This window comes from Corapipo altera, unplaced genomic scaffold, assembly GCF_003945725.1.
Source record: "Corapipo altera isolate COAL_440 unplaced genomic scaffold, ASM394572v1 1b, whole genome shotgun sequence".
NCBI lineage: Eukaryota > Metazoa > Chordata > Aves > Passeriformes > Pipridae > Corapipo > Corapipo altera.
This window is the reverse complement of record NW_020884881.1, coordinates 10,064,718-10,087,784: the sequence shown is the minus strand read 5'-3', so window position 1 is coordinate 10,087,784 and position 23,067 is coordinate 10,064,718. Positions and strand designations below refer to the sequence as shown.

At 39.7% G+C, this 23,067-nt stretch overlaps 1 protein-coding gene across 5 annotated transcripts in view; it reads left to right on the top strand.

The window, feature by feature from the left end:
• Positions 1-23,067, top strand: part of LHFPL3 (LHFPL tetraspan subfamily member 3) — a 240,738-nt gene that overhangs the window by 119,172 nt on the left and 98,499 nt on the right. The gene's annotated exons all lie outside the window — the stretch shown is intronic.

The following is a 23,067-nucleotide window of genomic DNA, read 5'->3' as shown; positions in this document are numbered from 1 at the left end:
AATTTATCAATTTAAAAGGATATTGTGCTCTTTGCAGCACTCCCAAGAAAATCTGTTGGCTTCAATAAGGCTGTTAAGAGAATGAAGCAAACAGGTTTGGGGTAAACCAATTTTTACAATTATTATGATTTTTGGTGGACCACAAGAAATACAAAAAATTATCCTGAAGATTGATCAGCATGTGTTACATATGATGCTATAACTTTCATCTTTCAGAGCTCACATTCTGTTGATTTTTTAATCTCCTCTGGACCATGGTACTTCCTTACTAGTCACACCTTATGTTCACTTATTCTCATTGCTACATTTCTCTGCTCTGTTGTACCTGTCCTTTTTCTTTCAAGCTTTTAAGTACCATTTCAGGTCTCTGTTACTGCAGTGTTGCTGGAACCCCTAAAAGATACTGCTATACTGGAAATTTCAGTTAGAGGATCATAGCCAATTTTTAGCCCCAAACTAATCTCATGCTTACATGTGCTCTTGTACCTAATGAAGTGAATTGGCTTCATGCATTAACAGTCCCAGGACACCGGATTGCTTCAGTCTTGGATCCAACTTCAGCTGACTGGTGGGATCCAGTGCAGGGGAAGGTAGCTGGGGGGCAATGGTTTCTTGAACCACGCTCTCTTGGGCTTTTCAGGCATAACTAGTGTAAGTGAGGGAAGATAAAGCTGCTTCGAAGGCTGAGAGATGGGAGCTGCTTAAAATATTTCTGAAGCAAATACTTTGAATACAGGAGAACAGGGACAAATTTAGAGTGGAAGTTAATGGATAAAATCAGAAGTGATTTCCAGGATGAGCTTCACAAGGCATGTGGGGAATGATCCCATGCATACAGCAAACCAGAACAGGGGAATGCAGCGAGGAGCAAAGCCCAAAGCCTTCATTGGGTCCTTCAGAGCCGCATGCTCAGAATATGCTCAGAATACACATGCTCCTGCTGTATAAGGGTCAAATAATAAAATATGTCCTTTAAGATACAGCATGAGGTGCTGTGAAATTTATGTTTTAAAGACCTGCAACCGCCCTCGAAGCCCCTGGCCTCATTCTTTGCAATCAGAGGGTTTCAAAATGATTCCCCAGGGTGTCTGTCTCTCTCTCTCCAGGGACTCTGAAGAGAGCAAAGGGTAACAAACCAGCTGAGCTTTGCAGCAGGCTTAGTCTCTGCCTCCAGTCTCTAGTAGACAGCTAAAGGTTATCCCACTGATTGTACAGGTGCACAAGAGCAGACTCCTGCAGGTGAGCATCCAGGGGTTAAGAGGGTCAGTGCTTTACCCTGACTAAAATTTATCTGCTGTGCAAGTAGATAAACATCACTTCAGCTCTCTGCTATGAGCAGGTATGGACTCAAGACAGCATCAGCCCCATAATGGCAATGAATCAAATCAAATAGAATCATAGAATTGTTTGAGTTGGAATGGACATTAAAGATCCTCTAGATCCAAACCCCCTGCAATGGACAGGGACACCTTCCACTAGAACAGGTTTCTCAAAGCCCCATCCAACCTGGCCTTGAACACTTCCAGGGATGGGGCATCCTTAAATTTTCTAGGTAACCCGTTCCAGTGCAACATCACTCTCACAGTGAAGAATTTGTTCCTAGTAAATCTTAAATAATAAATTAATAATTAAATAGTAACTAAATAATAAGTAATAAATAAATAATGATGTGTCACATCCTCCATGTGCTTTCACAGGCAACACTATCAGGTCCCATATGGGCTAGAAATGCCACACCTGAAGGGCATCTGTCAGGAACAGAGCTAGAAACACAGGGGTTTCTGGCAGATACTTTGTGGGTGTTATCATATGGTCAGGTATATCAGGGATGCATTAAAACTGTACTTTTTGTACAAAGTAAACTTACAGAAAATGAGACTGCAATACTATCAGAAAAGCCATGTCTCCTTCTGGCTCAAGTATGAGTCTGGTCATCATCATGGCTAGGCTTTGCAGACGAAGATTTGGGAAGGGCTCTACCCACCTTTGCTACAGGCACACTGGTGGCTAAAAAGGCCAATACGAGATAGACAAGTCCAGTTCAGTCTGGTAGGAGCAACTGAAAATACTGCTTTTTAACTGCGGGCTCTAACAGGTGAAGGAGAGGTGAGGCAGGAGGTCTTTGAGAAACTTGCAACCGTGCTCTGGCAGGGGCCAACCCTTTCTGCTAGAAGATGGCTCCATTGATTTGTCTGAGAAAAAAAATCCATATTTGATGTTGTGCAAAAATTGCAAGGGTTTCTGGTTACAGGAAGACCAGGCAGCATAAGAATGTGATCCCATACAGTCTCCTTCAGATCAAAGTAGTGTGACCTGTTCCTCATCCCCATGGACTCAAGATCAAACAGATCAAGCCTTCACCTTAAACCTCCAAAAATTCCCTAATGGGTATCACCAGCAGACAGAATTCAATAAAAAAGATTCTTCATTAAACTGAAATGCAGACATGAATTGTTCTGGGATTTTTCAAGCCAAAGAGGAAAGGTTTTGTGTTCCTCTGTTCTCCACAGGTCCAGAAAAGGGATGTTTTGAACTTCAGCATTTGAGACTGTCTCATGCACTGGCAAAAAAACCTGATTTCAGTGGGGAGAGACCAGGATGAGCTGCAGGTTGGTTTTGAACTGTGCTGCTGGGAGCCAATGGCTTTGCCTTCCCTAGGCAGGGTGTTGGAGCATAGCTGTGGCACCATGATCAGCACGGCTCCTTCAGTGCAAGGACCTACCAAGAGAGGAAAATCAGCTGCAGGCATATGATAACTGAAGAAAAAGGCTAAAAGTACTGACAGAGTCCTTGCTGTTTCTGTCTGGTTCCAGATGGTAGAGCTGGTTGGTCCCCAGCTGAGCACCAGGTCATGGCTCTCCCTGGCACAAGGGCTCTCCGGCCCCAGCTCTGACCTTCCTTCACCCACATAAAGCAGACTCCTTGTGCTGCAAGTGCTTTTGATCCCTGTCCAGCCATGGACAGATCTCTCCGGGGTTCTTCTCAAATCCACCTTGTTATGAGGTTGCAAATGTAGCCCTGCTCATTTTTTCTCCCCAAAGTCTTTCAGTCTTTTTCAAGCTTCTTTGAACGAAAGACTTTACTTTGCACAGACAGGTTTCCGGGTCAGCTTTATCAAGTAATCCTGGCACATTTTATACTGGTAAGAGAACTTACATCGGTTCCACAAATGAAAGAAGTTTTAATGCAAAGGACTTTTTTTGGTATAACTATTTCTGAACTTACCTCTTAAATTGTAGGAATACTTGTCTTTTGCACTACTAGTTGCTTCATAGCAATAATCATTTGAGCCCAAGTGAGGTAAATAGTCTTTCTGTGGTTTGTTTGTTTGGTTTTTAATGGGAATGGGCTGCCCTTCAGATATTTCCCACCAAATATCACCTACATATGAAAAAAGAAAACAAAGACTATGCTTCAGAATATGTGTTTCCCAAAAGCAGGCTCAGTTATCACAAGGTAATCATACAATTTGATCATCATGATCTTTATAATTTTCCAGAAATACAGCTTCTAAATGCACTTGTTTTCCTCCGTGTGCTTTTGTGAAGGGGGGGGAACTTTATTCCTTTTTGCACCCACCCTTGAAAGTGGAGAGCACAGCACTTCCAGGTGTATCCCAGAGATGCATGTGGCAGCTGTGGCATCTCAGAAACCTGAAAACTTGTGAATTGATTAAAGGCCAAAAGGGTCTGTGGGGCACTGAGAAGTTGCTGTCACTGAAATCCTAAGGATAAAGGCTCTGAGGTACCTCCCAGAGGGTTTAATTCTTTTCTCTAAATCTTTATAACTGTTTAGCAGCTGCATGCTCCATCAATATGCTTGCAGCATTACTAGTGCACTTACAGTCTGCCATAAAAGAGATGGGAACCTTCTCCACTCCTAGGCAGCGTTTTCAGTCTGCTCCAATGATTGTGTAAAAGTGGGAATCTACATACTTTCCCCATCTGACAGGAAATAGTACCTGAGAATCATTTTTGCAGGCATAGCTTTTAGACAGGAAAATCTAAAAATATTTACTTTAAAAAGTAAGAAGGTAACATTAATCTGGATGCCGGTTCCCCTAGAAATTTAGGCTTAGTTTCTGAGTCACATATATTCTTCGAAATACATGTTCACTCCAAATGAAGCCATATCTCCAGCTTAATACATTTTTTGTGGTGAACTCAACCATCCATCTCAGAGGTTGAATACTCTAATTCAGAGCGTTCAAGATTTACTAATGTAGCTCTCAAATTGTAATGCAGATAACAGTGCCTCTCGGTGAAAGCATTCAATTTAGAGATAAAATAGAAAAGGGCTCTATTCTGCATTTCAGTATTGATATAATTTAAATGCCACAACAGTGCAGTTCATTCTTGCATGCCTTTGGCTAACTGCCATCACAAAAATGGTGTGTAGAGAGAGTGAGAAAGAGATAAGACATTATAGAAGAAGTATAGAGGGAAAAGGGTGATTTTTATGGTAGGAACTTTACCTGTACTATTATTTTTGTTTCACAGCTCCAGTAAAACTGACCATAAATTGTCCATGGGCAGGCTTGTCCCATAAAATACATCATTTTTCAAGGTTTGCCAACTATTTTTCTATTATTAGTTCTATTAATTATTTCATTTGCAAAGAAAGAAACAGAGAACAGAGAATTGAAGAGCAAGACTCTCAGAGATTTCCTGGGTTTAAACATTCAAATGGTTACCTTTAATAGATGGTTTTAATGCACTGAGGAGGCTTTCATCTACATATACTGCAGTGTTGGGAGTATGGATTTTTTGAGTGGGGAAAGCTGAGTATTTTGCACTCAGATTTCCCTGGCTGTATTGTTTTAGAATTGTTTGCTCACATCAGAATTAGTGAGAATAAATTATTTTTAACTAACTCTAAATATTGTGACTCATGCAATAAAAAGAGATGTGTACTTGAACTTTAGCAAACCTGGGACAGTCCCATAAATATTAAAGAGTGGTACTCTTCATGCAAAGTCCTTTTAAGGGAACCTGCCCATTTCCATAAGGCAACCATGTCTCAAGTCTATTTAAATTAAACTTGGTGACAATGTTTCTTTCAAAATAAAAGATGGATTAAAAGTTTCTGTAAGAGCTCATTCTCAATATAACTCTCCCATTCTCAAGCCAATACTGTGGTCCAAAACAAATGTTCAGGTCATCCACAAGGTATTTTCATCAAAACAATGAAACAACCATCAGTCTTCACCTCTTTTCTTACACTATCTCTTTTCTTACAGTAATTCTTCTTTTCACTTGAATTCCCATCTAACAGTTCTTTTAGATTGTACAGAGACCAGCTGGTTTCTGCAGTCTGCAAATGCTGTGTCGTTCACGTAGAGGAAAGCCCAAGTGTGACCATTTCAAATTAGCATATTTTAAGAACATAGAATTAAATTGCAAAATATTTTGGCTGTGTTACAGTGAGGATTGCAGCAGTGAGGTCTGCTGTTTATTTTTGATTACAAAAATAAACTCTAAAGGGATAAAATAATAGAGCAGAGCTAGGAAGTTGGACTTGTTCTGATTGTGTCCTCAATAGATTCTGACTGCTCTCTGTGTCCCACAGTAGGATTACTTTTGGCATAGTGTTGATTTCAATTTGGAAACACAAAAAGTATCATATGAAATAAGGCTACTCCTTATTTCCTTATAACCCAGTCCATCAAGTACCCCTGAGCATGTGTGCCTACAGTGAGGTGGAGCACAGCAAAGAGTCTATTGAAACTCCGTTCTTTTAAGATATGAAGCTCAGAACAGACATACTGTTGAAGGCAAGGGTGAGCATTTTGTTTACTTTGGGACCTTATGAGTTAAGAATTTTTTGTCCTGTTCCTTGTGCATCCCAACGCTTTGACTGTTTCTGTAAGCAGAAGTTCATAGTGAGCATGGACACCAGGCTTTTTTTTTGAGGCTGCATTGCATTTCCAAACTAGTAATGCAGAGTAGTTGTTCAGGCCATTTCCCTCACATTTGTCTGTGTCCCAGCTGTCATTTTGGCAGGACTCTCTTGAGGATTTCATCTTGGTTTTTTCTAGTTTTGAATAATGTAGAGAATTTTTTTCTATTTGTCTATTCTCTGTTTCACTCAGGTCATGCATAATTATAATTAACACCACTAGTTTCAGTCAGGACTTCAGCATGCTCAAGTGTAACCTTCCATCATATACAGAAGCGATCCTTTATTGATGCATCCATTGCTACAGTGTTTTCAGGCCACATTACTGCTTATCTTCCACACCATGATTTACTTATTTTCTCAGATAGAACTCTGCCAGTGGCTTTTTGAAAGTGCTGCTGAACCATGTCAGCTGCTTGTTTCCATTTGCTATCTCGTAGGGTGGTGAAAAATGAAACAATCCCTCTGAGTCCCTCTCTCTGTGCAGTTTAAAAGGTGCAAGAATCACAGTTGTGACCTATCCATTTGCCATTTGTTTCTCTTACTCTAGAAAAGGACAGCTGAAAAATCTTCTCTGCTACAGCATTTGACTTACGCCTTTCTTCTTGACTGATTCTCCCTATTACACCCTTGTCTTTCTCTATCTTAGATTAAATCAGCATTAGATACCATTGAAGCCAGACATCCTTTGAACCTTCATGCTGATAGGTAGAGGCAGATATCAGCAAAGCAGAAGGATCAACTTAAGAAAAGGAAGCTACTTTGTAAATGCATTTTCTTTTTTTTTCTCCTTCATTCTTCCTTGTACTACTGAAAGGAAAGTAGCAGTGCTCTTTGATCTTAGAAGACTGCAACACATTGATGAATGGAACAAAACTTTTTCCTTGCTTATTATGAGAGAAAAATGTTTCATTCTTTCACATAATTTTAGTGTTAGATTGCTCTGAAAATTGCAGAACAAAGCAGCTGATACTAAAAAGAAAGAATTCATCTCATCTTGTTACAAGATCGAAAAATGGACAGGAGAAATGCATGGTATGAAAAATCCGTCTTAACCATTAAACGCTGCCTCTGGCTCAAGAAGTCCCTGACCTGTAACACACTGCAGAGCGGGGAAATATCCCTCTACATTCCTTTCTTTCTGTGATATCTGCCCTTGGCAGCTGTTGAAGGAAAGGTACTGGGCAGAATGGAGACCTCTGTGAGGTCTTGCTCTCTGGGGACACATGGGAAGGACAGTTATGGAGTGGTGCTGCCTGTCTGGGTGTGCATGGAAAGTCAGGTTTATCCTGGAGAAGCAAGGGTGGGCCAGTACACCTCGTTGTAAGGTACTCAGGAACTGTCTTTTCCCTTACACAGAGCATGGAAACTGGAGCTGCTGGAAAATTATCTGATCATTTCCTCCTGAGCAAAAGCAAAAGCTTCCCTAAGAAGGCAGGCGCTTCAATACAGAGGATATTGTTGCTTTGTGAAATTCTTTAATGAATATTATAGAGACTGTATTCAGTATCTTTGAAATACGACGTCTTTGATGATTTGTGTGTGCAAAGATGTGCTGAGGTAAAAGACAGGGAGAGAATGCATGGTTCCTTTTAATTAAAATAATTGATTACTACAGTATATGATAGTCCAAAACTGATTAATGTTCTTAATTAATTACTTCAATCTATTTGTGGGTTTCTTTTTAAGTTTCTCGTGGGTATACATTATCAATACCTTCCTTTGCTAAAGCAAATTATTTTTCCTCTCTTTTTCTAGGACAGTTATCCAGATAGCCACATTCAGAATTATGGATGTTAGAAATCTGAGGTTGCTTATTCATAGGCAGGAGATGTAAGTAATTATTATCTAGAACACATGATCTTCTCCCAAATCTTCGTTCACGAAGCCCAACCATGATGACCTTCTAATAACCTTCCCCAGAAAGGCAAGATGCAGAATAAGACACTAGTAATTACAGAAGTCACAAACATTAAATCATGACTTCTGAGTAACTGTTTAAACACTGATTAGTTAATGCTGGTCAGTGTTTTGCTCTTTAAGAGGACAAGGTATAAATCCCAGTTGATGACTCACCTTACTATCCTCCTGCATGATGAACTGGGGCCCCTTCCCACAGCCTGCTCCTGCCAGAGGATTCCCTGCCTCCCATGGCACTGCCTACAGGGTGATAGTCCTGTGTCACTCTCAGGACTCAGCAACCCTTCTCAGTGGGAGGATGCTCAGGGAATGGGGGCTTTTTCAGGGATCGCTGCTCTCAGCTGAATCAAGAAGAATTGGCATGTCCACACCTAGAGTTTGGCAGAGATGAGGGCAGATTGGTTACCTGATTGATACTGTTTCTGTTCTGTTGGGAAAACATGAAAACAGCAAGTCTTCGCTGCACACTCTGATCCCACTGCACATCCCATACATGGTGGCATTGCTGTGCTGTCAGAGAGAAGGTCCTTATCTCTCTGGGATTTCTGTCTCTTTAGGTCTTCTCCAACCTAAACAATTGTATGATTCTGTGATCTAGTTGAAGATGTCCCTACTCACTTCAGGGGATAAATGACTTTTAAGGGTCTCTTCCAACCCAAACCATTCTGTGATTGCATGATTCTATGATTTCCTCATGCCCCCAGTGCAGACTGCAGGTATTTGGTGTCTTTTTTGGCTGGAGGGGAAAATACTGGATCAGCTCCATCCGTCCAGAAGGCTTCAGCATCAGATATTTCTTTTCTGTTTTAAGTTCAACCCATGAAGATAGTATCCCTACAAGAGTGGTGTCCATGGCACAATAGCTCTCATGTCCAGGGCTGGCACATCCCTACTGCAGTCGCCTGTGATGTGAGGCAGTCAAGCAATTTTGTACGGTGAGGAAGTAGGTAGGCTGCTTTTTTTCTTTTCCTAAGTTCTCCATGCTCATCAAGTTTGAAAGCCTAGGGCAAGATTAATTAAAATCAATGGAGCAGAGCAAATTAAGCACTTTAAAGTGCTCTTTGGGGGCTATCAAAACTAGAATAATTCAAAATAAATAGTCAAATGTCTGGGGCTTGTTATGAGACTATTTTATCATTCAGCCCATTCATCCACTCTATCTCTCTCTTATTTCTTTGTCTGTTTTTCACAGAGCTCAGCAGATGCTCTTTCCTCAGCGTTTCACACTAAGATGTCTCTGTGCAATCTCAGGACTCTGCTCCCACACACCTAAAATAAAAGTCACGCTGCAAACACACAGTCTAATCCAGCAACTCTTACTCACACTAGTAAGCCTTGCTGACATGGTTCAGGTTAATGGGATGGTTTGTGAGAAAAAAGAGTAGATTCACAATTCTAAGTAGCAATCATGGAATGAAAATCTGTATTTTGTTTTGACTGGAAGAAGCAGAATTTTGTATTTTGTGTGATTATCAGGAAAAATCCTATCACTTGCAGGTATCTCCTAATGCCTCAAGCTCTCTCCCCAGTTGTTCTCCAGATCAAAACCTGAACTGGACTCAGCATCCTCCATATGGGAGGAAATGTAAGGGTAGATATTCACTCTATGAAATCTGTTTGGTTTTGAGTTTTAATTCAGTCTGTGCCACCTAAATGGTCCTATATGACTCTGTCTGGTAGGAAAATCTGCTAATTAAGGTTCTTCTTGAATTCTTAGTGACTCTTTTAAAGTGATTCCAGCCATAGAATCCATCACTTGTGGATGGACTTGTTCGATATGTCCTAGTATAATTCCAGATGTTATGAGGGGACTATGAAGGTAATAATTGAAATCTCTAGCCAAATAGTCAGGGTCTGCTTAAAGTGTATGCAACCTGATTACACAAGGTGAGCAGCGGCATTCATAATTCCAATGCCTATTTAGCAAACCTGATATTGAACTTATCACTTGAAGGTACAGGAATCTGGAAGTAAATCCTCCAGATCACGGTGTGTCTTTGGCTCTCTGTGGTAGGAAGTACCCTATGAGTCTCCAGGGTCCTGACTGCTTGTGCCTGTAAACCATGTACTGCACTGGACTGTGCATATTCTGAGTCACCAGGGTGCTCTCAGTGCTAAAGCAGTGGTATTGCACAATGCCTAAGAAACACGGTTATCTGCAGCCCAGACTATGCTCTTGTTACTTGTGTGGTAGCAAAAAACAGGTGAACACAAATTTCAAACTACCACAGAGAGTGGTAGGTCTTTTTCTTGCCTCTTAAATAGTTTTCAGAGTTCTCTCTATTTAGCTGGGTGATTAGAGGGACAGTGAAGGGCACTTATTTTCAAAAGGCTCCTTTGCTTCCTGAATGTGAGAGATATGGCTACCCACAACAGAGCTACTGGTCCTCTGACTCCTGAAATCATCTTGTAGCTTCTGAATACAATTTTTATTTGGAAGAAAATTTTGGATTTTGTTTCTCTGCTAAAGTTAAATGCACAACAGTTTGCTCAAGTCAATGGGGAGACATCATAAAAGCTGTAGGATATACACCATTGCACAGAGAGACTTCACTATGGGACAGTGCAGCATTGACTTGGGACTTCATTATGAGGATACTGTAGTTTTGATCCTTACTGAGTAGTTTCTTTTTTTCACATGCAGACATCTAAAAGTGGGAGGTGCAATTTTGTGCACGAATCTTGAACAGAAGATAAACTGAAGACTAATATGTGGTCTGGGTGAATGAATACATGCACTAAATTCTCCTAGACACACACCAGTCTAAAAGTTTCAGCTCAATAATCTACAATTAACAGTTTCTAGATGAATACAATTCATCACAAAGCCTGATGGAAGGCTAGAAAGGTAATGCAAGTGCTTCCAGGGAGTTAACACCTCTGACTGGTTGTTGGATTTTGTTGGTATGGTTGACAGAAAAGAGAAATGAAAGAGAAAAGTAACTTATTCAGATTAAAAACCTTTTCAATGGCAAAATGCACAGCTGTGACTTTACTTTTAGGACACTTTGATATAAAAAGTAACAGCATGGTAGAAAAAGTGGAAACTTTCAATGTTTTAGTTGTTGAAAATCTAGAGAATACTGCATCTAAGTCTTCAGAGACCTTTTCCTCTAATTACCTCTACAAATTATTCTGAGGTGTATTGCAAACAAAGATTACCCTTGTTATCTCTCTGCATGGGAGAGAAAAAGACTTTTTGCCTCTCCTCACTGCTTTAAAACACTGAAGCTAAAAATAAGCAATTTAGATGTTCTTTTTAGGGACTAACAAATCTTTCTTACGTCTAAAGGGCCTTTTCAAAATTTGGGTCTTGTATGGGGTGTTACCCTTACAAAAACTCAGCTGAATTTTTATTTCTTCCAGTTAATAAAAATTAGTCAAGCATTACAGAAAATTTCTTTTTGATCAATTAATACTTTCAAATAACTGGTCCATTTTGGGCTGACTTGCATGCAGTGTTTGCTTCTCACAAGCATTTGGGTGATGAGTTTTTACAGGCATGGATACTCATGTAAGTATCCATGCAAGTGAATACATACTCTAAATATTCAATTAATATTACTTGCTTTCATGTAGCGATTAAAGGCCCCTGCTGGAATTGGAACTCCTGGGAGCCAGTTTACATGTTTAAGACTCCCATCCTATAATTCGTGGCTTCCTTTTCAAGGCCAAGATCACAGCCATTCCTCTCTAACTTCTTCTCCCCTCTCTGATTCCACATGTGAAAAAAGGTTGCAAGTAAAACATTTTTAAAAAAATGTCTAACCTCCTTTTGTCCTATGCCCTGTCCAAAACTTTTTTGATCCATTTACCTCTTTCTCTGTTTTAATGTTGACATGAATATTTGGCATCTTTGGAAAATTTTAGTTCTGAAAATGTCATTGTTCGTGTGTTTTTAGGGGAAAATCTATTTTATCTTCTACTGTCCTCTGAGGTGATATAAATATTACAATCACGTACTGACAGGTACAGCTGCTGTTCTCTCACCTAATAAAGAGGAACATAAATGAAAAAGGCTTTGCTATATATATTTTGTTCTTCAGAAAGGTTGCTACATTATAGACTGGTGCCTTCCTCAGACCACCAAACTGACCAACCTTGCTGAAAAAGCAGTATTCTGCAAAAAAATGTCCCAAAATGGCAGATGTGATACAAAGACTGTGGAACCCCTCTGTACAGTCCTTTAAATATTGTGTATTTCAGTGTTAATTAAGCAGCTGATATTTTGGAAAGCTAAGGCCTAAATTCATCTCGTGGGGCCTTGCTCTCAGAAAGTTAATCTAGTATAAGTAGTTCTTCTAGGCTTGCTCAAAAGTTAATAGAGAGACTGAAGGCCGGTACCTCCAAGGAGTGAGTTTGCCATGCTGGGATGAGTGCCTGAGCTGCGTGGGATGAGTCACTCCCTGGATTTGCTTCTTTCTTCTCGCAGAGTCACAAATAACAGACTTGGATGAGAAGCTCTGCTCCTGGAGGCAGGGAAGATGCCACTGAGCAGGGTCATCCTTGCTGGAGTTCTCCGTAGTGGCAAGAACGACACAAGGAGCTCTGTTTTCTGCCAGACAGCATCAGTTACTGGCAAAAGGCTGCTACTGAGCCCCAGCAGGACACGAGGTCATGGTGCCCAGGCTCAGCTGCCCTCCACAAACTGATGGCTGGCCATTGTGAAATGGGTGATAGGCAGCCTGTGATGGCAGGAGAGCAGACGTGGACCCCTGGGTCAGCCCTTGGAGAGGCAGAAACTGCTGGGAGGGGTCTGTCTCCACATCCCGACATCGGCCGATCGCTGGGGGAGAATGTGCTTTGTTCACCACGAGAAGGATGAAATGATATGCAAACAGTATTCCCTGTTTTTCCTAATCCTGCTTTTCTGGTTGTCGAGTTGGTGCCAGTGTTGTTGCCTGTGTGCATGTCTGCCATAGGAGAGCATCACTAGCTATGGACAGTGCTCTTGAAACTGCTGTCAGAGCAGAGCTCCGTCCTTCCCTGCATTACTGGCTGTAGAAGTGGCTACCAAGAACATCTTAAATACATTCTCATGATTCAGTCACAGCTGAGGATTGCATAGAGCAAGGAAAATGGCTCATGGTGGTAATCCTACTCACAGCCCAGCCCCTCTGTCTGTTATCAGGGGACTCTGCTTTGAGACTCATCCGCACATGCCTGTCAGGCAAGAATATCATCCATCATGGTGTGTGACAAAGGCTTTTTCACCTACAGCAAATCTCATCCATTTAGAAACTCTGTATAGCCCTCACCAAAATACTTGCCTTTGAATACTTCTCCCTAGCCATAGAATTCTTCCTACCACCAAAATCAAACATAAGTTACAATGAACTGCTATTGTTCAAAACCCACTATCCTATAATAATCTTATTAATTCTCTTCCCATTCATGCTTTAATGAAAAAATGTCCATGCCACTGTTCAGTTTCCCTGGTTACAGCAACTTTCTGTGATTCAGGTGTGAATTTCTGATGTTAAACAGGGTGTCTTATTGCACTTTTGCTGAGGTAAAGGTTGTAGGGGATCGGTGAGTTTTTGTCTGAGTCAAAAAAACATATTCTTATTAATTGCATAAAAATGGTAGGTTTTTCCCTATGTACATGTTTGTATTTTTTAAACAATTAGAGCATGTCATGGTTTAACCCCCAGCCAGCAACTGATCCACAGCTGCTCACTCACTTTGCCCCAGTGGGATAGGGGAGAGAATTAGAAGAGTAAAAGTGAAAAAACTTGTGGGTTGGGATAAAGTCTGTTTAATAGGTAAAGCAAAAGTCTTATGTACACAAGCAAAACAAAACAAGGAATTCATTCCCCCCTTCCCATGGACAGGCAGGTGTAACTCTATTCCAGTTAAAACCAGCACAGAGGAGTAGTTCAGAACAGAAAAGTGAAACTGGAAAAGCTTACTGTGCTTGGGTACTGAAGATACAGTTTTTATGTAAGCTTTGATCAATATTTGATTTCCATTTTTGTAATCTTAAGAAAAGCAATTGGATATTCTGAATATATAGGGCAATTTTACTTTTGGTGGCCATTCTGTAATGCTGCTTCAGCTTCAGCAACAGATGAATGGTTTCAGATTTCTTACCTGTAGTAGTCCAGGTTGGGGTGGTTAGGAAACAGTTTCAGAATCCCCTGTGCCAGCCATGTGAAAGCAATGGGGGCAGCTTACAGGGTTAAGCACTTTCTCACATTTATACTTCCACCCACATTGCCTCTTCTGGTGCTAGTGTGGATGCAATGATTTCTCTTGCCCAGAGGCTGCATTTAGACCATCCCATTTTAGAAGGTTACAGTGAAAATGTTACAAGTCTCATTCTGCCTCCCCTCTCACAATGTATGCTTAACATACATTGCCTTTCATTCCACTTGGACCGTGAAATTGGTTACATGGAGAATTTTACAACATCTATTCTAGCACTGGAGGAGAAGGGTTGGAAGTAAGCATCCTTAAATGTTGGCACTGTATGGTTCTTTCCCTCGTACTTCCATGATAGCATTGCTTTGGCTGGCAACTTTTTTTTTACTTAGAGATTGTGAATTTGCTTATTTTACAGATATTCCTACTGTGTACAAGAGAAAAGGCAAAAGGCAGTTTGTTATGAGTTTTATCAAATTATGTTACAGAATCCCATAAGACACAGGAATTAGTCTCTTCAGTTTTGTCAGCTATACGCTATTCTGACACCAACATTACCAACACATTCTATCCTGGCATGTGTCTGTTAGGGAAGACAGAAACTGCCATTTAGAACAAAAAGTAATTTCCTTGTGTCTGATATCCTGTCTTTGACAGAAAAACTATAAGTGAAGATGAATAAACCCTCAAAGAATGTGTTGTTTCAGGATTTTTTCCTTACCTGAGAGAGTGCAAGGTGATCTCTCTGAATTAGGAAACATTTCATATATTCCAAAACCTAGGCCTGGCATGGGGTTATTGACTAACGGTGGTTTATTTTTAGCCTTAAATAAAAATATCCTGTCCAGAAGTAGTAAGGAAGGGTTTTTATGTGATGGATCAGGAGTGGGTAATCTTTAACTAACAGATAACCCCTGCCCTGTAAACAAAGGGCTTTTATTTGAGCAAATACCACAGTGAAAAGCCAAGTGCCCATCCTCTCAGTCCAAGCAAAGCCTCTGTTCTGAAGGCAGTCAGAGGGTGTGGACATGTTGTACAGGCACATCTTATGGACACCTAAGGGAGCTCCACACAAACTCACCTGTACAACACAGGATGATGCTGCCCAGAGGAAGTGGCTGGCCCTGTACATTGTAGCCACATTAGTACAGTGTTATGCCCTGGCTCACCATCTCTGCCTCTTAGCAGAGCAAATATCCCCCAGCACAGGTGCACAATGACAACCTGCATTTCTCCCCATCTCAGAACTTGCTACTTCAGCATTATCTGGGGAAGCCCTGCACTTTCTTGTACTGTGTATTCCCAACCTACTTCTGCATACCTTGGGAGAAGTGTGGATATGCTTCCTGGCAAGTAAGCCACAAAGCAACTGTGAAGCCTCACAAGGAAACTGTGAAACTGGCCTGACAAGGCCAGTATAAAAAGTGCATCTCCTATTAAGACTCACTATTTTCCTCCCCAGTGTCATTTGCACAGTGGAATTGGGTAACCTACAAATGGCCAGCTATGCTGGGTTGAATTTCCCTCAGACATTGCACAGTTTCTGTGAGGTCTCTGTGACTGCATGTGTTTGTGTTAAGTGCAATGGTGTTTAGAGGAAGCTTCAGCTGGAGAGCTGGAGGGAATGGGAAGAACAAGGAGATGGTAATAGAGACTAAAGCATCTCTGGGAGCAATCTCTCAGATCCGTAACTCACAGTCTTCAAGAGGCATCAGACAGTTGCATACACCTATCTAGCAGGATGAAAGCCTTATAGGTTCTTAAAAATTCAAAAGTAATAATAAACTTAATAAATTAAAGTAATAATAAACTTAAAAGTAATACAAGTAAAGGTTACATCAAATAAAATATGATAATGGGGGGGTTTTTTCTTAACACTTAACAGTTTCTCTATGTTAGAGACACTTACTAATTATTTAAAATTCAGTCACATGAGTCAATTTGGATCAGATTCTTTTTTCCTAGTTGTAGTTGCATAGGTGGCTCTCTCTAGTAAATACTGGAGGAACAGAGAAAGGTACTTGCAGGGCAATTTATTTGGAGAACTTCTATTTTGGTTTCCCCAACAAGTGCCTGGCTAGGCTGTTACATTCATGTTATCAATATCATCTAACCCTGTGAGAAACACATGAAGCTCTGTTAGATATGCCACATAAAAAAAAGAGATAAAGAGAGCTTTCAGTTTAGCTTTGTGTGACATTTAACAAAAATACCCTATGGACTCCTCTATATAACAAGATTTTTACCTTTGTTTCCTCTTGAAATCAGGCATATGCAATCCTGCTGTCTTCCTGTCTGTCATGTCCTTCTCAGAAATGTTACTATCAATGGGCATATTTCAGTCAGATATAAAACAAGAAAGGAGACCCAAATGCCATGCCTTTCTGAGAGGTCTGACTGGTTGGACAAAAGAGTCCCAAATTAGTATATTCACTGGATGAAAAACAGCAGTGAGAGCTTGGTGGTTATCAGTTTGACCTTGTGGTTGGCTGGTGACAAACCATGTACTGACAAGTCAATAAACACATGGTTCTCAGCACAGAGGTGAGAACTAGTTGCAGCATCTGCTGCTTTTTATTTGGTCACCACTTAGAGGATAAAGAAGGAAGCAGATCTCTTTCTGCTTGGAGAATTTGAAGAGAAGGAATAAGAGACTTAGAGATGCTGAGGTATTGCATCTGAGAGCTAGTGATACAGGAGACAAAGCTGTAAAAATATTGCCTTGTTCTGCTGCTCCCAAAAAAAACCTTTCAGCCTGTATTTTTAGAGCCACTGGATTAAGCACTAACCAACATTTTCACTTCAGAGCACTAGCCTTAGAACTAACACACGAAATAATGATGAGCCCCCACAGCTGTTTGTGGAGTATTCTCAAATTACCCTCTTTTGTTTCTGTGTGCACATTGTTCATGTTGAATTCTCTGATTTCAGCATCCTTCCAGGACATGATTACTTAAAGCACTGTCCATATATCTCAGTAGAACTCAAGTATTAATATTTTGCAAGTTTGAAATGGTTGAACATCAACATGAATTACAGAGTCTATTTTAATTATCTTGAACAGTTATCATTTCAATTCTGTAACTATGGAAATGAAAAGAATAAGACAGGATGGAAAAATAAATTACAGAAATGATAAAGAGATGATACAAATAAATGATAATACATGGGTTAAATACAGACCAAAAAAACAGAAGGGTAGAAAGTGCCAAATGGTGATTCAGCTTCCAGGCAGATTAATAGCAACGGCCATTATTTTGCTGTTCATTTTGAAATTACATTCTCCATTGACTCAAAAATTGAGCCATGATATTGCCAGGATATTCCCATTACTGTTTTACTTCTCTTTTACTGTTCTTGAGGAGTACTCTCTTGTTAGCATAATATTTTTTACTGTTTTTCTTTTCTTTCCTCACATATACCTCCTCCTGGCTACACTGTCTGAGTTTCTTTTACCAGTCCTCTCTCAATCTCTCTAGCAGAGCTTCCTCCATCAAGACAGCTTCTCATTCCTCCTTATTCCCACTCTACCCAGCCCCATCTCTTTTCAAGCAACCCTCTCATTTTTTGCACTCTCAAAGGACAAACGGTTTGTCAACAGTCAGCTTTTTGTCTTCACTCAGTACTCTCCTGAGCTTTCATTTCTGTCATCTTACTTATGTAAAGTGAAAGAAATACATGCAAACAAATATGATAATATCTTCTATGCCATTGTCTTCTTGTTGCCACTCTTATCTTTCCCTTCTGCCATCTCCCTGCCTTGTCTTGGGAGGGAAATCATGTACAGTCCTTTGCAGCAAAGTCTTTGAATCAGCAGAAGTGTCTTTCCTTTCCAGTGCTCTATGACAAGTAATGTAAGTGAGAGTGTATTCCATACTGCTAACTACTACGTATTTCACAAAATCTGAATTGGATGAATCGACACCAGGGAAACCCACTTTTTTTTTTTTTTATTCCCCTCACAGTGTGTTTAGACTTTACTGTTTAATCAAGTGATGCTCAGTTCGTCTGAACTGACTGATGTGCAATTCTCAATTGTCAATTCCCACAGCCTAATCAACAGCTTAATAACACAGAGTAAACAGTCATCACGCTCGATCTGAGTAACACGCTGCACGTTGAGGCAGTGATCTTGAATCCAAGGACAGAACTCATTCTGGAATCACCCTTCTTGGGCCAGGTGAGGAAGCAGGAGGAAAACTAGCCATGTGGTGCAGTAGATGTGTAAATCTGGTTTCTGGGATTTTTTTAGTCAAAGAGAAAATTTGGCACAGGTTTGTATTTTCTGTACCAAAAAAAAAAAAAAAAAAGCCAAACAAAAACACAGTACCTGAAGGTAGTTAAATGAGTGCTAAAGAAAGTGGTTGTATCTCAGTAGGCTTTGTAAGTTGTAGAATATTTGGGCAAAAGTCTGTTTGGAAAGTGCTAATGCAAATAAATTTAAGAGTGGTTTCTAAAGCTGAGTTCATCAGTTTTTCCCATTAGAGGTGACAAATTGGAATATATACCATCCCTCTGAAAACACTTTATGTAGCTATTTCTTTCCATTACAACATTAACCAAAACATCTATATGAAAGTATTTCAAATTATTTGTAAGGACTACACAACTCTTGAATTTCTTCAGACTTCTCATAATCTCACTTTATAAGACTAGATGTCCTGAAGAATAAATTTACTAGATGGATATATTGATGACACTGTGATGTTCTTTTATGTGTAAAGATGTAATGGCATCATTATGCTTTAATGACATTAGTACCAGTAATATGCTACTAAAAAACATTTTTAGTTAAGGAACACTAAATCCACAAATCTACAGGTTAAATTTGCCATTTCGGTGAGCATATGTCACACATATACCACAGGAGAGCTCTGTGTGTGCAGCTGTGCAGGTGCTGTAGGCAAAACACTGCCTGTAGTAACCTGCCTGTGGTAGCTCAAAATCTATGTGTTATGGTTGGAGAGTTAGAGATGTTGCCTGAATTTCATCTTTAATTTTCTAGTTTTGAATTACAAGCAAAATCATAATGTTGTAGTTAATAACTAGCATCAAAAGAGCACTTGACAAATTGGATGACAGAATTTGTTGCCAAGATAAATAATTTCTTCCAACTGGAAAACAGAAAGTCACTCATAATCTAAAAGAATTGTGTATAGAAAATGTATCTTCTAATGGGAAAGCATCACTGATGTAATGAGTGTATAATTACTTTTTTTTAAAAAAAATGATTTCCCAAACTACTGTCAGCAGGGAGACATCTGTTTGGCTTGACATCTCTATGATTTTTATTGTTTAGGTCCCACTCCTGGGAGTTACCTTTGCACTGCTCACAGACAAAATCACTTCCTATTCATAATTTTCCATTCAAAGAGAACAAATATTTTTCAGAAGAAAATTATACTTTTTGAGAATCTGAACTGAAAAACTGCTAAGAAATTTGTTTATGGTCTCCCCATCTGTAGTGTCTTACCTCCTTTACAGTTTCAGTGCATTTTGCATTATTGTTTGAATTTGCTTTAGCATTTGTGATGTGATGTGTCCAAGATATCATAAATGGTTTGGTACTAACTAAAGAGAAAACACAATTATACAAATGGCTCTAGGGCAGTGGAAGCAGATCAAAAGAAGGAGAATCCAAAGTTCACAAAGTTTTTCTGCTCCAATTTTGCTGATATTTCTGAATTTGGAATTATCAGACAGAGTGCATTTGCATTTAAAATGTTTGGACACAACTTATCCAGAAGCAAATAGTCATTTGGGGGCCATATTGAGCATTTTAACAAGGCTAGAGGATAATAGAATAAATCTCACATAATAGAATAACTCTATCACGGACAAAAAAATTGCAAAAACATGGTGCTAATGCCTGCAGTAATATTTTTCTTTTCAGACATGCTGTACCAAAATGGTGTTTCTATATTATAAATATTGGCTTAACCAAAACAAATACTTAAGTCTGTTTTAATTGATACTGCTTCCTGTGATGTTGTCTAATTCCTTCCAGCTACATCATTTTTCTGTCACCCAGATTCTGCGAACATTATATTAAATTTATTGAAAGTTCATTGTTTTATTTCAAATATGACACTAACTCCAATGTGACTGCACTGTGTAAGATCAGAATTTCTCTACGATTGGTGTGTAAATGGAAACTCAGGTACTTTGGAAACAGATATGCTGAGGGAACTGCAAACTCTAAAGACATAAAGAGAGTTTTATTTCAGAAGGTTTAAGTAGGCTTTACTTTAAAATGAAATTTTAAAATGAACAATTATTTATTCAGAAATGGTAAACCATTCAAAAATGCTATAAGGTAAGAACTACAAATGAAATAACACCATAATCATAGATTCATAGAAGCTTTGTGGTTGAAAAAGACCTTTAAGATCTGGTCCAGCCATTAACGGAGCACTGCCAAGTCCACAACTAAACCATGTCCATAAGTGTCACATCTACACGTCCTATAGATACCTCCAGGGATGGTGACTCTACCACTTCCCTTGGCAGCCTCTTCCAATGTTTGACAACCCTTTCTGTGAAGAAATGTTTTCTAATATACAACCTAAACCTCCCCTGGCAAAACCTGAGGCCATTTCTTCTCATCCAATTGCTTATTACCCGGGAGAAGAGACTAATCCCCCTCCCCTCAGCTACAACCTCCCTTCAGGTATTTGTAGAGAGGGAGAAAGTGCCACATAAGCCTCCTTTTTTCCAGGCTGAGCAACCCTTGCTCCCTCAGCTGGTCCTCATAAAACTTGTGTTCCAGACCCTTCCCCAGCTCCATTGCCCTTCTCTGGACATGCTCCAGCACCTCAATGTCCTTCTTGAATTGAGGGGCCCAAAACTGAACACAGAATTCAAGGTGTGGCTTCACTGGTGCCAAATACAGGGGGAGGATCACTGCCCTGCTTCTGCTGGCCACACCGTTTCTAGTACAGATTCCTTCTAACATGGTTATGGTTACTCATTAGGGTATTCATGATCTATTCAGAGCGTAAGAACATCCAAACCCTGTTTTGGATCTATACACAGTTTAACAAAGGAGAGATAACATATTTAACACAGCTGGAGCCAAAATATTGTCTTTTACAAGAGCAAATGTCTACCTTTGCTGCTTGGCTTATTATTTCTACAGCAAAGGAAAATAAATCCCTAGACTGTGGAGTGGGAGACAGAAAAAGGCATGACAAAATCTGTTCAGGTGGTGACTAAATTTCTAATTAAATACAGAGCTGTTGGTAGTGCATGTGTACTCTAGTCTTCCTCACCTACACTTAGCGCTTATGACTTTCTTCATGGCACTTCATGCAGTTTGGATTTACACTGCAGAAATATTATGTTAGACTAAAAAAAAATTATAACACACCCTGGAAGAAAATGAAAGTACCTTCTAATTCATTGTCATGCATGTAGTACTTCCAAAAAAATTGTCTCAGCTGTGATTCACTTGAGATAATTTACGGGAATGTATTCCAGTTTATAATCTTTTTCTTGATCAAAATTTGATTCTTTTCCAAACAGAGTCAGAGCTATCCCTTATTTGTTCAAATGCCAGTGTTAATAAAACCTGCACAAGACAGGATTCAACTTGAAAATTAATACATCAATTTAGATGTTGATATGTGTACACTCAGTGTCTGGTAAGTCCCAGTATAGTTACTGGAGATGTAGTCAATGCAGTCAGTGGAACCTGGAGAGCTATTCAGCTCACCTGGAAGCAGGCACTTACAAATGATGAGTAAATTGCCACCTATACTCCACTGGCTGTATTGACCACATCTCCATGGACTATAGTTGAAGTGTAAACAGTTCAATTTATCTGTCTTAATCTCGTGTGTACATTGCTGATATGACTGCTGGTTGCTCCTACACATGTCAGATTGAATTACTGAATGGAACTAAAAAAGTCCTGAAATCAATGTCATTTGGAAATATGATGAGCAAGAACCTCTTACACAGCTAGGGAATTTGGCTGCTTAACCAAACCTCCCTGAGTGTTTGAAGCCCCAAAACTGATGAGCTTAAAATCACCAGTTGCAATTTTATATATTTCCATACCTTATTTCCCACAAGTTTTTAAAGAACCGAAGGACCATAGCAATCATCTACATTGAGTCTCTGATGAATACAGATAATTACTGTGTCAATAGACCAAGGGAAAACTTTTTTCCCCAGTTGTTCCCCCTAATCACTCCCCTTAATGCTACTAGGTATGGATCAACTTCAGGTCGTGGACTAATGAGGACCAAAGTGGCTGCATAGCCAAGTACCTCCAGCAGAGATTATGGCTATAGGCTATAGCCAAACACTCCACTTATGGAATAAATGCATCTCAAAAGTTTTTAGTCTCCCTCCACTGATTTGGGGAGGGTACGAGGGTCAGAAATATTATGCTCACATTGGAGCCTTTGAAGCTCCAATGTTTGAGACAAGGATCAGAGTTCTGCAACTTCAACACGGATGCTGAAGTACCAAAAATGTCCTACATGTCCCCATGGATAACTGTTCACCTTTAGTATTTTTCAGTGAAGAAAATTGTAAATGATAAAAATTTTTATACAAAGTTAATGGATCGAACTCCCTATTTCTTCATAATGTGTGCAGAGGGACTGACCCTGGTGCCTAGTCAATCAATTTTGCACTTGACTTCAGTAGAAGTGAAGGTGGGCCCATGGTGAATGCACATCCAGAGGAGATGACACCCAGGTGCTTTTCAATTAATGTTTATCCAATTTAAAAAGAAAAATCTTGTTTCTTTATTTTTATAAAATGTACTCTCAGTACTTCAGGCTGGCTTATACATGTTGTCTTTCTCTACAATGTATTTACTTAGAAAAATGTAAGCTCGGGTGTAGCCTTTGATGTTGAGGGGGTGTTTATATGCACCTTTACTTAGTAAATTCCTTCCCAGCCAAATGTACTGAAGTACTTTAATGTCACACTGTGAAGCACAGTCTGAGTAGTTAATATTACCTGCAGTGTACAAGGGAAAGAATGTTTTGATGATATTCATGCTTGCAGCTTTTCAGGTCCTGTGCACATATATTTACAAACTTTAGATATCTTGCATGTATTTCATCAGTGTCAGCCATATATAAATCT